We start from the raw sequence: 14,260 nt of genomic DNA, 5'->3' as shown, positions 1-14,260 counted from the left end.
CAAGTGTTTGTTTCATATGATTGCTGGTTATTTATGTGTTTATGGAGGGCTCATCTGCAAAAGAGACTGTGGTCTCAGCATGCCTTCCTGCTTAAATAAAGGTTGAATAAAATCCAATAAATTTTAATATCTCTTTAAACATGGTCAAGTTAATAATTGTGCTGTGGATGATTTATTAAACCACCCAGACACAACAAAGATAGAGTCGTCACTGAACTGAGCTGCAGGATGAGGCCATTGGTGATTTTAAAACAGCTACAGAGTTCAAGGGCTGTGAAGGGAGAAAACAGAGGATGGATCAACAACATTGTAGTTACTCCACAATAATCGGCCAAATGACAGAGTGAAAATATAAAATGCTGAATTTAAAAATAAAAATAACATGCAACAAGGCACTAAATTAAAACTGAAAAAAAATTAAACACGGCAAAGGAATCAACATTTTTGGCCTTAAATGCTGAGCCTTATGTTTGGGGCAAATCCAACACAACACATCACTAAGTAACTGCCTCCTTATTTAGAGGAATAGCTGCTTCCGTCTGCTTTACACCAGAGACTGGGAGAGGAATTCACCTATCTCCAGGACAATAACCTACAACACAAGGCTTTACACTTGGCTCTTTGCGCTCTAGCTATCATGTTTCAGGTCATTTTATTTCATTTTCCTTTATTTAACAAGGCAAGTCAGTTGAGAACAAATTCGTATTTACATGATCTGTGTTGTAATATTAATTGAATCAGAAACACATTTGCATTGCTGGTTATAGACGAATGTTAGCTAGCTAACAATGACCCAAGTTGGTTAGCTTTAGCTACCTGCAGATTCATACTACAGCTATGACAATGTTTGTATTGGTAGTAGTACGAGTTGGGATTATACCAGTTCATTGTTTAGCAAGCTAGCTACATGTCTAAACAAAAGACAGATGATTACATGACCCATCAAGTTAGCCAGGTGTGTCTGGGGGTGATTATGGCCATCTATTGTATTTCATGAACATATGTAGACAATAGTGTCCCTTCCACATAGCTACATGTGGCTGGGAGGTGGTTATAGCATTTCCTTCACATGGCCCATCAATTTAGATTGGTGTGTCGGGTAAGCATCATCTAATAATTATAATGTATATTTATCTGGACACTCTCTGTTTTTGAAATTGCTACTATGCAGTAACCATTTCACTGAACTATTTTCACCTTCTGTATTCTGTGCATGTGGCAAATAAACTTAGATTGTATTTGATATAGTGTCTGTTTACCAGAGATGGTAATTTGAAGAACAACATGACCTGCAAAGTCAGATTACGATATAGGCCAAGGACTAGATAGTGTATTTTTACCTGAAGTTTTTCCTTATTGTTGGCTACTACTTTTACTACTTTTAGTCTGGAAATCGTTGGTTGTTTACTAAACTACTCACTCTGTTTAGCACATGGCCTCATGTGAATCCTTAAAGAGATGGGTGAGGCTAAGGCTCTAAGAGGGTGTGAACAATGCTGAATAGGTTTTAGACAACAAAGAGCTCTCCAGTAGGTGTACCAAAACATTCAGGATACATTTTCTGGGTGATTTAAATATTGAAAAAGCTTCAAACTGTAACTTGTGCCTGCAACCTGGTTCAGGTTATCAGTCAACCTAACAAGGTAGTTACAAACAGGACATGAATGACATCATAATCATGTATTGATCACATCTTTACTATTGATGCAGAAATTTGCTTTAATGTAGTATCCAAATCCATCGGATGTAGTGATCATGTAGTGATCAGGAAAACCAAAGTTCCAAAGGCTGTGCCTAATATAGTGTCTAAGAGGTCATACAACACGTTTTGTAGTGATTCCTACGTTGTTGATGTAAATCATATTTGTTGGTCTGTGGTGTGTAATGAGGAGCAACCAGATGCTGCACTTGACACATTTATGAAATTGCTTATTCCAGTTACTATTAAGCATGCACCCATTATTAAGAAAATGACAGCAAACACTGTTAAATCCCTGTGGATCGATGAGGAATTGGAAAATGTAATGGTCGAGAGGTATGAGGCAAAAGGAATGGCACATACTGTAAGTCTGGCTACAGAACCGATTGGTAAACGTACTGCATATTCAGAAATCATGTGTCTATCTGAATAAAAATAAGAAATTATACTATGAAACCCTCCTGTACTCCATGTTCACTCATGACTGCATGGCCAGGCACGACTCCAACACCATCATTAAGTTTGCTGATGACAACAGTGGTAGAACTGATCACCAACAACGACAAGACAGCATATAGGGAGGAGGTCAGAGACCTGGCCGTGTGGTGCCAGGACAACAACCTCTCCCTCAACGTGATCAAGACTAAGGAGATGATTGTGGACTACAGGAAAAGGAGGACCGAGCACGCCCCCATTCTCATCGACTGGGCTGTAGTGGAGCAGGTTGAGAGCTTCAAGTTCCTTGGTGTCCACATCACCAACAAACTATCATGGTCCAAGCACACCAAGACAGTCGAGAAGAGGGCACAACAAAACCTTTTCCCCCTCAAGAGACTGAAAAGTTTTGGAATGGGTCCTCAAATCGTCAAAAGGTTCTACAGCTGCACCATCGAGAGCATCCTGACTGGCTGCATCACTGCCTGGTATGGCTACTGCTCAGCCTCTGACCACAAGGCACTACAGAGGGTAGTGCGTACGGCCAGTACATCACTGGGGCCAAGCTTCCTGCCATCCAGGGCTTCCATACTAGGCAGTGTCAGAGGAAGGCCCTAAACATTGTCAAAGACTCCATCCACCCTAGTCATAGACTGTTCTATCTGCTACCGCTCGGTAAGCGGTATCGGAGGGCCAAGTCTAGGTCCAAGAGGCTTCTAAACAGCTTCTACCCCCAAGCCATAAGACTAATCAAATGGCTACCCAGACTACTTGCATTGCCCCTCCCCCCTCCTTTACGCTGCTGCTACTCTCTGTTATTATTTATGCATAAGTTACTTTAATAACTCTACCCGACATGTATATATTACATAAATTACCATGACTAAACGGTGCCCCTGCACATTGACTCTGTACCGGTACACCCTTGTATATAGTCTCTATTGTTATTTTACTGCTGCTCTTTAGTTATTTGTTACTTTATTTCTTATTTTGGTAGGTATTTCTCTTAAAACTGCATTGTTGGTTAAGGGTGTGTAAGTAAGCATTTCACTGTAAGGTCTACACCTGTTGTATTCGGCGAATGTGACAAATACAATTTGATTTGAAACAAAGATCAATTCTATAAAGATTGATAGAAAAAAGCTTTGGAGCACCTTAAATAAAAATTTGGACAAACTCAGTTCCATCATTCATTGAATCAGATGGCTCATTCATAACAAAACCCAATGATATTGTCAATTACTTAAATTATTTTTTTATTGGCATGACATGCCAGCAACAAATGCTGACACTACACATCCAAGTATAACTGATTTGAATTGTGAAAGACAAGCATTGTAATTCTGTGAAGTGAGTGTGAAGTGAAGTGAGTGTGGAAGAGGTGAAAGAATGATTGTTGTCTATCAACAATGACAAGCCACCGTGGTCTGACAACTTGGAGGGAAAATTATTGAGGATAATAGCGGACGATATTGCCACTCCTATTTGTCCATATCTTCAATCTAAGCCTACTATAAAGTGTGTGCCCTCAGGTCTGGAGGGAAGCAAAAGTAATTTGTAAAGCCCCTTTTACTGGCTCAAATAACCAACTTATCAGCCTGTTACTAACCCTTAGTAAACATTTGGAAAAAAATGTTTTTTACCAGATACAATGGTATTGTACTGTAAACAATTTGACAACAGACTTTCAGCACGCTTGTAGGAAAAGACATTCAACAAGCACGACACTTACACAAATTACTGATGATTGGCTGAGAGTAACGAATGATAAAAATATTGTGGGGGCTGTTTTGTTAGATTTCAGTGTGGCTTTTGACGTCATCAATCATAGTCTGCTACTGGAAAAACGTATGTGGCTTTACACCCCCTACTATATTATGGTTTTAGAGTTACCTGTCTAACAGAACACAGAGCGTGTTCTTTGATGGAAGCCTCTCCAACATAATCCAAGAATACGCCAGGACAGTTGTCTAGGCCCCTTACTTTTTTCAGTTTTTACTAGTGACTTGCCACTGGCGTTGGGTGAGGCCAGTGTGTCTACAACACTATACACGTCAGCTAGTGAGTGAAATGACTGCAACAATTAACAAAGAGTGGCAGTTAGTTTCAGAATGGGTGGCAAGGAATAAATTTGTCCTAAATATTTAAAAAAGTAAAAGCACTGTATTTGGTACAAATCATTCACTAAACCCTAAACCTGAACTAAATCTTGTAATAAATAATGTGGAAATTGAGCAAGTTTAGGTGATTAAACTGCTTGGAGTAACCCTGGATTGTAAACTGTCATGGTCAAAACATGTTGATACAACAGTAGCTAAAGTGGTTTAGAAGTCTGTCCATAATAAAGCGCTATTCTGCATTTTTAACAACACTATCAACAAGGTAGGTCCTTCAGGCTCTAGTGTTGTCACACCTGGACTACTGTTCAGTCCTTTGGTCAGGTGCCACAAAGAGGGACCTAGGAAAATTACAATTGGCTCAGAACAGGGCAACACGCGCTGGCCCTTAAATGTACACTGAGAGTTAACATTAATAATATGCATGTAAATCTCTCATGGCTCAAAATGGAGGAGAGATTGACTTCATCACTACTTGTTTTTGTACGAAGTGTTGACATGTTGAATGCACCTAAGTGTCTGTTTAAACTACTAGCACACAGCTCAGACACCCATGCATACCCCACAAGACATGCCACCAAAGGTCTCTTCACAATCCCCAAGTCAAGGACAGACGGTGGGAGGTGCACAGTACTACATAGATCCATGGAACTCTATTTCTCATCAGGTAACTGATGCAAGCAGTAGAATCAGATTTAACAAACAGATAAAAATACACCTTACGGAACAGTGGGGACGCGAAGAGACACACAGGCACAGACACACATGATAAGACATACACTCTACACACAGATCGATTTTGTATCATAGATATGTGATAGTAGAGTAGTGGCCTGAGGGAACACACTTAATGTGTTGTGAAAAGTGTTATGAATGGTAATGTCATGTCATATTTTAAATTGTATATCACTGCCTTAATGTTGCTGGACCCCAGGAAGAGTAGCTGCTGCCTTGGCATGTGGTAACCAAAAAAAGTGTTAAACAAATAAATAAATACAATTATATTTGAGATTCTTCAAAGTAGCCAGTCTCTGCCTTGATGACAGCTCTTGGCATAAAGAAAATAAAGAAAAACCCACGATAGCTTGCTATCTAGGGTGACACCCAGCAGTTTAGTTTCTTCAACTTGCTCAATTGCCACATTATTCAATAGATCCAGGTTAGGGTTGAGCGAGTGATTTGTCCCAAACATTATGCTTTTAGTTTTTTAGATATTTAGCACCAGCCTATTGTTAGTTACCTAATCTAAAACTGGCTAGAGCTCTATGTTAACTTCTTCGATATAGGGGGCGCTCTTTTAATTTTTGGAGAAAAAAAAACGTTCCCATTTTAAACAAGATATTTTGTCACGAAAAGATGCTCGACTATGCATATAATTGACAGCTTTGGTAAGAAAACACTCTGACGTTTCCAAAACTGCAAAGATATTATCTGTGAGTGCCACAGAACTGATGCTACAGGCGAAACCAAGATGAAATTTCAAACAGGAAATGCCCCAGATTTTGAAGGCGCTGTGTTCCAATGTCTCCTTATATGGCTGTGAATGCGCAAGGAATGAGCCTACACTTTCTGTCGTTTCCCCAAGGTGTCTGCAGCATTGTGACCTATTTGTAGGCATATCATTGGAAGATTGACCATAACAGACTACATTTACCAGGTGCTCGCTTGGTGTCCTCCGTTGCAATTATTGCGTAATCTCCAGCTGCGTGCATTTTTCCAATTGCTTCAGAGGAGAAACCCAACTGCCACGAATGACTTATCATCGAATAGATATGTGAAAAACACCTTGAGGATTGATTCTAAACAACGTTTGCCATGTTTCTGTCAATATTATGGAGTTAATTTGGAAAAAGGTTTGGCGTTGTAATGACTGAATTTTCGGGGGGTTTTCTTAGCCAAACGTGATGAACAAAATGGAGCGATTTCTCCTACACAAATAATATTTTTGGAAAAACTGAACATTTGCTATCTAACTGAGAGTCTCCTCATTGAAAACATCCGAAGTTCTTCAAAGGTAAATTATTTTATTTGAATGCTTTTCTTGTTTTTGTGAAAATGTTTCCTGCTGAATGCTAGGCTTAATGCTATGCTAGCTATCAATACTCTTACACAAATGCTTGTGTAGCTATGGTTGAAAAGCATATTTTGAAAATCTGAGATGACAGTGTTGTTAATTAACAAAAGGCTAAGCTTGTGAGCCAATATATTTATTTCATTTAATTTGCGATTTTCATGAATAGTTAACGTTGCGTTATGGTAATGAGCTTGAGGCTATGATTACGCTCCCGGATACGGGATTGCTCGACGCAAGAAGTTAAGGGTGTCAGTTATTCATTTTACTGTTGCAGCTGTTGTGTATACTGTTGAGTCAAAAAGAAAAGAAGACATTGTTATAATAGTAATCTTGGTCCTTTATGTCTAAAGACCCCTCCAACATGGACACACATGTTTTATTCAAGGTCAGTGGAAGGTAATTATACATGCACAAAACAATAATAGTCCAAGCCTGCTGCCCTGTGGTACACCACACTCAACCAAATTTGCATTAAAGAGGTTTCCATTAAGGAAAACCCTCTGTGATCTACTGGATAGCTAACTGTCCATTCTTGATAAGGCAGAGAATGTTAATCCACAACACCTACATTTTTTCAGCAATATGTTATGATCAGTGATATCAAAAGCTGCACTGAAGTTTAACAAAACGGCTCCCACAATCTTCTTATTATCAATTTCTTTCAGACAATAATCAGTCATTTGTGTCAGGGCAGAGCATGTTGAGTGCCCTTCCCTATAAGCATGCTGAAAGTCTGTTGTTAATTTGTTTCTGTAAAATGACATTGTATTTGGTCGAAAAAAAATTCTGAAAGTTTGCTAAGCAACGGAAGAGGCTGATTGGTCTGCTGTTTCAACCATTAAAGGGTGCTCCTCCCTCCAGGCCTGAGGGAACACTCCGTATTCTAGGCTTAGATTGAAGCTTGAAGAATTTTGAAGATAATAATGGGCAAATTTTGTACAATCCAGACTCAGCTGTAATTGCTGCCAAATGTGTTTCTAACATGTATTGACTCAGGGTAGTATACCTCTAATCAAGATATATTAGTCCTCTATTTTTCAATAATTAAAATAAATGTTTGAATGTTGCTTGCACATTGACATTACAGTGTCACGATCATTATAAGGAGTGGACCAAGATGCAATGTGGTATGTTTCCATCCTTTTATTTGGAAGAGAAACTTAAAGACCAAAAACAATAAAGAAAACAAACGAAACGTGAAGTTCAGAGTAGTGCTCGCAGGCTACTATACCTAGATAAGATCCCACAAAGCACAATGGGGAAATGGCTACCTAAATATGATCCCCAATCAGAGACAACGATAAACAGCTGCCTCTGATTGGGGAACATACCAGGCCGACATAGATATATAATTCACCTAGATAACCCACCGTTAATCACACCCCGACCTAACCAACATAGAGAATAAAAAGCTCTCTATGGTCAGGGCGTGACATACAGAGTATTTTGTGTAGATCAATGACAGGAAAAAATCACATTAAATTAATTAATTAAAATTCTACTTTATAATGCAACAAAATGTGAAGAAATCCAAGTGGGTGAATAGTTATGATACCCACTGTAATTGAATATTGGAATGTATTTGAAAATTATTTTTGGAAAGTTCTGACTATGGGCAGAAAGCTTACATTCTTGTTAATCTAACTGCACTGTCCAATTTACAGTAGTTATTACGATGCTATTGTTTGAGGAGAGTGCACAATTATGAACTTGAAAATGTATTAATAAATCAATTAGGCACATTTGGGCAGTCTTGAGCCAACATTTTGAACAGAAATGCAATAGTTCATTGGATCAGTCTAAAACTTGGCACATACACTGCTCCCATCTAGTAACCAAAATCTAAATTGTGCCTGGGCTGGAATAATACATTATGACATTTCTCTTGCATTTCAAAGATGATGGTACAAAACAACAACAACAAAAATCACGTTTTTTGTCTTTGTATTATCTTTTACCATATCTAATGTGTTATATTCTTCTATATTAATTCCACTTTTCCACAAACTTCTATCTGTTTCCTTTCAAATTGTGTCAAGAGTAGGCATATCTTTGCTACAGGTCCTGAGCTATATGCAATTAGATTTGGGTATGTCATTTTACGATTTAAAAAAAAAGTGGGCACATCCTTAAGAGGTTTTAAAAGGAATAATAAATACACACATGGAATGCAATGAATAGAGCAGGATGAATGTATGCATGTCAAATGTGCTACAACAGTGAAAAGAAATGGAACAGAACTGCAATGGTAGGAGCTGGTACTCCTGGTTGAGTGTCAATCCTTACTCTTACCACTCTCACCACTCTCTCCAAGAACAGTGCTTTCATGCTCACTAAACTAACACCACTGATTTTACTTGCCAGCTTTACTATATTGTGTAATTGTTTTTTGTTTGAGATGGAAAGGTAATTGTACCGGGCTTGGAAACAGAATGTGAGAACACTCTTAATTAAAAAATCAAATCAAATCAAATTTTATTTGTCACATACACATGGTTAGCAGATGTTAATGCGAGTGTAACGAAATGCTTGTGCTTCTAGTTCCGACAATGCAGTAATAACCAACAAGTAATCTAACTAACAATTCCAAAACTACTGTCTTATACACAGTGTAAGGGGATAAAGAATATGTACATAAGGATATATGAATGAGTGATGGTACAGAGCAGCATAGGCAAGATACAGTAGATGGTATCGAGTACAGTATATACATATGAGATGAGTATGTAAACAAAGTGGCATAGTTAAAGTGGCTAGTGATACATGTATTACATAAGGATGCAGTCGATGATATAGAGTACAGTATATACGTATGCATATGAGATGAATAATGTAGGGTAAGTAACATTATATAAGGTAGCATTGTTTAAAGTGGCTAGTGATATATTTACATAATTTCCCATCAATTCCCATTTATTAAAGTGGCTGGAGTCAGTGTCAGTGTCAGTGTGTTGGCAGCAGCCACTCAATGTTAGTGGTGGCTGTTTAACAGTCTGATGGCCTTGAGATAGAAGCTGTTTTTCAGTCTCTCGGTCCCAGCTTTGATGCACCTGTACTGACCTCGCCTTCTGTATGATAGCGGGGTGAACAGGCAGTGGCTCGGGTGGTTGATGTCCTTGATGATCTTTATGGCCTTCCTGTAACATCGGGTGGTGTAGGTGTCCTGGAGGGCAGGTAGTTTGCCCCCGGTGATGCGTTGTGCAGACCTCACTACCCTCTGGAGAGCTTTACGGTTGTGGGCGGAGCAGTTGCCGTACCAGGCGGTGATACAGCCCGCCAGGATGCTCTCGATTGTGCATCTGTAGAAGTTTGTGAGTGCTTTTGGTGACAAGCCGAATTTCTTCAGCCTCCTGAGGTTGAAGAGGCGCTGCTGCGCCTTCTTCACGATGCTGTCTGTGTGAGTGGACCAATTCAGTTTGTCTGTGATGTGTATGCCGAGGAACTTAAAACTTGCTACCCTCTCCACTACTGTTCCATCGATGTGGATAGGGGGGTGTTCCCTCTGCTGTTTCCTGAAGTCCACAATCATCTCCTTAGTTTTGTTGACGTTGAGTGTGAGGTTATTTTCCTGACACCACACTCCGAGGGCCCTCACCTCCTCCTTGTAGGCCGTCTCGTCGTTGTTGGTAATCAAGCCTACCACTGTTGTGTCGTCCGATGATTGAGTTGGAGGCGTGCGTGGCCACGCAGTCGTGGGTGAACGGGGAGTACAGGAGAGGGCTCAGAACGCACCCTTGTGGGGCCCCAGTGTTGAGGATCAGCGGGGAGGAGATGTTGTTGCCTACCCTCACCACCTGGGGTGGCCCGTCAGTCCAGTACCCAGTTGCACATGGCGGGGTCGAGACCCAGGTGGAGGTGATATGGTCCTTGACTAGTCTCTCAAAGCACTTCATGATGACGGAAGTGAGTGCTACGGGGCACTCGTTTAGCTCAGTTACCTTAGCTTTCTTGGGAACAGGACCAATGGTGGCCCTCTTGAAGCATGTGGGAACAGCAGACTGGTATAGGGATTGATTGAATATGTCCGTAAACACATCGGCCAGCTGGTCTGCGCATGCTCTGAGGGCGCGGCTGGGGATGCCGTCTGGGCCTGCAGCCTTGCGAGGGTTAACACGTTTAAATGTCTTACTCACCTCGGCTGCAGTGAAGGAGAGACCGCATGTTTTCGTTGCAGGCCGTGTCAGTGGCACTGTATTGTCCTCAAAGCGGGCAAAAAAGTTATTTAGTCTGCCTGGGAGCAAGACATCCTGGTCCGTGACTGGGCTGGATTTCTTCTTGTAGTCCGTGATTGACTGTAGACCCTGCCACATGCCTCTTGTGTCTGAGCCGTTGAATTGAGATTCTACTTTGTCTCTGTACTGACGCTTAGCTTGTTGATGCTGCCATCAATCCACGGTTTCTGGTTAGGGAATGTTTTAATCGTTGCTATGGGAACGACATCTTCACGACGTCGGACCAGCGTTGGACAGACCTCAGCGTGGGAGCCTCTTGTTTTAGTTTCTGTCTGTAGGCAGGGATCAACAAAATGGAGTCGTGGTCAGCTTTTCCGAAAGGGGGGCGGGTCAAGGCCTTATATGCATCGCGGAAGTTAGAGTAACAATGATCCAAGGTTTTTCCACCCCTGGTTGCGCAATCGATATGCTGATAAAATTTAGGGAGTCTTGTTTTCAGATTAGCCTTGTTAAAATCCCCAGCTACAATGAATGCAGCCTCCGGATAAATGGTTTCCAGTTTGCAAAGAGTTAAATAAAGTCCGTTCAGAGCCATCGATGTGTCTGCTTGGGGAGGGGGGGTATATACGGCTGTGATTATAATCGAAGAGAATTCTCTTGGTAGATAATGCGGTCTACATTTGATTGTGAGGAATTCTAAATCAGGTGAACAGAAGGATTTGAGTTCCTGTATGTTTCTTTCATCACACCATGTCTCGTTAGCCAGAAGGCATACGCCCCCGCCCCTCTTCTTACCAGAAAGATGTTTGTTTCTGTCGGCGCGATGCGTGGAGAAACCCGTTGGCTGCACCGCCTCGGATAGCGTCTCTCCAGTGAGCCATGTTTCCGTGAAGCAAAGAACGTTACAGTCTCTGATGTCCCTCTGGAATGCTACCCTTGCTCGGATTTCATCAACCTTGTTGTCAAGAGACTGGACATTGGCAAGAAGAATGCTAGGGAGTGGTGCACGGTGTGCCCGTCTCCGGAGTCTGACCAGAAGACCACCTCGTTTCCCTCTTTTTCGGAGTCGTTTTTTTGGGTCGCTGCATGGGATCCATTCCGTTGTCCTGTTTGAGAGGCAGAACACAGGATCCGCGTCGCGAAAAACATATTCTTGGTCGTACTGATGGTGAGTTGACGCTGATCTTATATTCAGTAGTTCTTCTCGACTGTATGTAATGAAACCTAAGATGACCTGGGGTACTAATGTAAGCAATTAACATAACATCATGCTTAGGGTCATGTATAAAAATGCTGGGCAGGCCATTATTTTGGCTTCCATGACAATAGGATGACAATGCCCCTATCCACAGGGCACGAGTGGTCACTGAATAATTTGCTATGGCGTCACTAGATCTCAACCCAATTGGACACTTATGGAAGATTCTGGAGCGGCCACCATCAACAAAACATCAATGATGGAACTTATCATGGAAGAATGGTGTTGCATTCCTCCAATAGTTCCAGACACTTGTAGAATCTATGCTTAGGTGCATTAAAGCTGGTCTGTCTCTTGGTGGCCCAAGGCCCTATTAAAACATGTTATGTTGGTGTGTTCTTTACACTGAGTATACCAAACGTTAGGAACACCTTCCACATTTTTTGCCCCCCCCTTTGCCCCCAGAACAGCCACAATTTGCATGGACTCTACAAGGTGTAGAAATCATTCCATAGGGATGCTGGCCCATGTTGACTCCAATGCTTCCCACAGTTGTGTCAAGTTGGCTGGATATCCTTTGGGTGGTGGAACATTGATACACACAGGAAACTGTTGAGCATGAAATACCCAGCAGCGTTGCAGCCCTTTACACAAACCGGTGCGCCTGGCACCTACTACCATACCTTGTTCAAAGGCACTTCAATCTTTTGTCTTGCCCATTCACTCTCTGTATGGCGTACGTATGCAATCCATGTCTCAATTGTCTCAAGGCTTAAAAATCCTTCTTTAACCTGTCTCCTCCCCTTAATCTACACTGATTGAAGTGGATTTAACAAGTGACATCGATAAGGGATCTAAGCTCTGGTCAGTCTTTGTTATGGAAAGAGCAGGTTTTCTTAATGTTTTGTACACTCGTCAGTTATCTGTATTGTTTCGCTGTTTCAATTTTCTCTGAGTCCATATGGAAGGGGCCCGTGTCTTCCCATGCCAAATCCCCTCCTCAGGCCTCAGTGATGCACATTCAGAAAGTATGATGTCACCTGTTCTAATCCGTGTAAATGTCCCATGTGACATCACCAAGCGGTGACACTGATATGTGATCTGTTCTCCCTGTTAACTCAGTGTTGGTCATTGGCAATGTAAAGACACAGTTCATATTTCAGTCACACACAGAGTGCTTTCGTGAGCCTGTTAGTGTGTGTTTGGTATCGATAATTAACCTACCCCATGAAAATGATTCACTCTTTCTGTCTCTAGACTCATAACATAGAAAAAACATTTAACCAAATAGATTTGCACAGAAAAATTGTATTCAGGCCAACCATTATCTTAGTTTGAAAGTGGTGCAGTGATATTTAACTGCCCCCCCCCTGTCCCGAGTGGCCAAGCAGGTGTATGGCTAGGTGATATGGCCTAGAACTCATATCTCACTTTTCTTTTTATTATGGGCGATTCACAATATATATCTTGATTTTTAAAAAGTTCTCTAAATAAGCTTTGTTGTACAATTAAAGGTAAAATACACTGCATTTAAAATTGTCAGCAATAATCCAATGAATTCAGAGCTTGTGAAATTATACTATACCTAGGCTGAAAAGAGTTGTACCTGCTTTTTTTGCAATAATTACTGATCTGGCTTTCAGGTCTGTCTATAAAAATGCCCTTTTTGTAACACATTTAACCAGAACCATGCATAATACACACTAATAATGTAGCAGGCATTATAGAAAATGAAAACCAGTCTCATAAACAATATCTCAAGCACAAGCCCACGTGCTAGTGAGTAGCCAGCTAATATTTATATATTAAATTTAAGCCAAATTGGATCTAGGAATAATTTCACAAGCTCTGAATTCAGCTAACAAGGCAAAACAGTTGAAAACAGTTGTTATGAACACAACCTTCTGTTCGTCTTCCACTGTTTGAACAGCATGCTAGCCTGTCCACTTTGTTTAGATGTTGAAATCAAGTGACCAACCTTATTTCTCAGAATGAGAATGAGTTGCCAATTCCCTATATAATTGTTTCATGCTTATTGCACATTTATAAAACACAGACTAAACAGCTAGTATAACCACCCAGGACATGGTACCGTAATGCACGCACAATAGACTGAGCATTAAATTGGTACATTGGTACATCCGTTTAGTAGTGTCTGCTCTGCTCAGAATTTGAGGAGTTGAAACATAAACAGTGTATGGTTCGAAAGGTTAACTTCTCCTCTATTACAGTAAAATAATGTCTCCATGTGTTTTGGTGTCCATATGACCGATTCTGTTGGACCAAACCTCAAATGCAAATAGCAAGTTGAAACCGTTTGTCAGAGAGGAAGAAGTCTTTGTTGTTGTGAGTGGTAGGGGGAGGGGCATGGGAGAAAAAGGTGAGGTGAAAGGTTTCACTCGCCAAAATCTGTCCAAAATATTATTTTGAACCTAAGCTTTGTCGCCTGGCTTCTCGCATTTGGGACAACGGCTCCCATTGTTAGAGTTTATGTATTATTTCTTACATTAGCCCAGAAAATCTTAAGTGTTATTAAGTGTTATTACATACAGCTGGGAAGAACTA

At 40.8% G+C, this 14,260-nt stretch overlaps 1 protein-coding gene across 2 annotated transcripts in view; it reads left to right on the top strand.

The window, feature by feature from the left end:
- cmya5 (cardiomyopathy associated 5) overlaps positions 1–14,260 on the top strand; it is a 57,271-nt gene that overhangs the window by 13,546 nt on the left and 29,465 nt on the right. The window lies entirely within an intron of this gene.

Source organism: Oncorhynchus nerka, linkage group LG27 (genome assembly GCF_034236695.1).
Source record: "Oncorhynchus nerka isolate Pitt River linkage group LG27, Oner_Uvic_2.0, whole genome shotgun sequence".
NCBI lineage: Eukaryota > Metazoa > Chordata > Actinopteri > Salmoniformes > Salmonidae > Oncorhynchus > Oncorhynchus nerka.
This window is presented reverse-complemented; position numbering and strand designations above follow the sequence as displayed.